This window comes from Thermobia domestica, chromosome 6, assembly GCF_964235325.1.
Source record: "Thermobia domestica chromosome 6, izTheDome1.hap1.1, whole genome shotgun sequence".
Taxonomy (NCBI): domain Eukaryota; kingdom Metazoa; phylum Arthropoda; class Insecta; order Zygentoma; family Lepismatidae; genus Thermobia; species Thermobia domestica.
Window position 1 is genome coordinate 76,112,630 of NC_137459.1, and position 2,440 is coordinate 76,115,069.

Below are 2,440 nucleotides of genomic sequence, written 5' to 3' on the forward strand. Positions count from 1 at the left end.
CAAAGTCATGGTCTCTAGAACTAATTTTAGTATTTGATCACCTAAAATTGCTAAAGATATAATTTCGGAAGGATTCTAACCTCATGTATTCTCTTTATTACGTTATAGGCATGCACAGACTATATTTAGTTTCCGAAGGTCATGAATTTGATTCTCTATGGTGGCTTATATGACTGATATTAACAAATTTTTGTGCTGTTTTGGATTTATGCTCTACATAGACGTTGTGTGAGCTCTTCAAAGTAGAATTTACTGTCACTTTATTTACATATAATGATGATATGCGTACCTTAATGCACTCCTGTTAAGCTTTTTGATAAGAGGGAACCACGATACTTTAAGGTTACCTTCTTGGTCTTGGTGTTAGTTCGTGTAATTTATATCTTAAATAACACTGACGGTTTAGTTAAAATCATCTCAAAATATTTTAGCCAAAATTTTTCAGTGAGTGCAAAGAGGGTATTGTTTCACGGTTAACCGTCAAACGTTATCCGGTTTTAACCATTCGATTAACACATAAACTGTTTTTAACTATTCGATTAACAAATAAACGGTTTTTAACTATTCGATTAACAAATGAACGGTTTTTAACTATTCGATTAAATGTTGAGTCTTCACTATTTTCCAGTTATTACAAAAGTTCAAGTGAAAATTTGAAACTAAAATTTCTAGAACTCAAAAGTTTAAAATAAAGAAAATTGAACTGAAATTTTCGAATTAAAAGTTTCAACCTGTGTCAAACTAAAATTTTTATAACTTGAAATTTTCAAATCAGAATTTTCTAATTAAAAAAAGTGGAAACCAAATTTTAGAACTAGAAAAGTTGAAGCTAAAATTTTCGAACAAAAAACGAAATATTTTTTTTCGAATTCGAAATTTCAAATCAAAGAAAAAAATTCAAACGGCAATTTACAATTAAAAGTTTTCGAAACAAATTTTGGAAAACTACACATCTTCGAAGAAAAAAGATGAAATAAAAAATTTGATTTCAAATTTTTTCAAATCAAACAATTTCACACTGAAATTTTGGAACTAGAAATGTAAACTAAAAATTTTCGAAACATGAAATCAAAATTTTCGAACCAAAAGAAGTTGAAACTAATTTTTTAGAACTAGAAAGTTGAACAAAAATTTTCGAACAAAAATGAAATGAAGATTTTTCAAACGAAAAAATTCGAACCGAAATTTTCGAATTAAAAGTTTCAACCTGTGTCAAACTAAAAAAAATTATAACGAAATTTACAAATCAAATTTTTGAACCTAAAATTTCAAACCAAAATTTTCGAACTGAAAATTTAAAGTTTCGAACAAACAATAATTCGAAATTTTCATACAAACTTTTTGAAAAAAAATAAGTAGAGGTTTAAAAGTGATCACTTAATTAGATTACACCTTGCAAATAAACGATTTACAACAAATGAACGTTTTCGACTAATCAAAGTTAAAAATTAATGAATGGATTTCAAGGTCGAACTAAAAGTTAGAGGTAGGGATTAACCAATTTAGGGCAAAAGTAACTTTTCATCGATAACTATCCTCAATTCAAGTTTTATAGTCATAAAAGTTTATCATTTCAGATGACGAGAAAACTCCATATTTTAAAAAAAATAGCAATGATCTGTTTGGTCATAGCAGTAGAAGTCCACGTATATCTAGTCGAGTCAGCAAAAATTTTTATGACGTCATAGGTCAAAGGTTAATGACCTTGGCCCGGGGTCAATGACCAAGCGGTACATAGGACCACTCCTCTAAATTTTGGCAGGGGTACCATGGCCCACCCCCTAAATTTTGGCAGGGGTACTTAGGACCACCACCCATAAATTTTGGAAATTTCCAAATCTAAAAACTGGGTATGGTAGCCTAGGATCATAGTATGTACCTCTATCAGTATTGGGGGTCTATGTCGTTCCCTTTTATGGGTAAAAAATTGCCAAAAATTGAAATTTCGGAGGTTCTTGACCTAATTTAACCCATTTGATGATTTGTTATTACCTTATATAGTTATATGGGCCTATACAAGGGTCCATTAGCTTTCATAACGTATGGGTATATTGATGCACCCCTTTAAAAATTTGGGAGGGGTACCTTGAACCACCACTTAAATTTTGGAAATTGCCAAATTTAAATATTTGGTATCATAGTACTGGATCCTAATATGTATCATGATAAATTTGGGTGGTCCACGTCGTTCCCTTTTAGGGGTACAAAATTGCCCAAATATAAAGGTAAACAATACGTTGTACCACGTGTTTGGTTTTTGACCTAATTTATCTCCTTGGATGAGGTCCTATTACCTTATATAGTTATATGGTCATGTATAGGGGATCCATTCCCTATCATAAGACATAGGTACATATGTGCACCCCTTTAAAACTTTGGTAGGGGTACCTTGGCCCACCCCTTTAATTTTTGAAATTGCTCAATTTAAACATTTGGTATT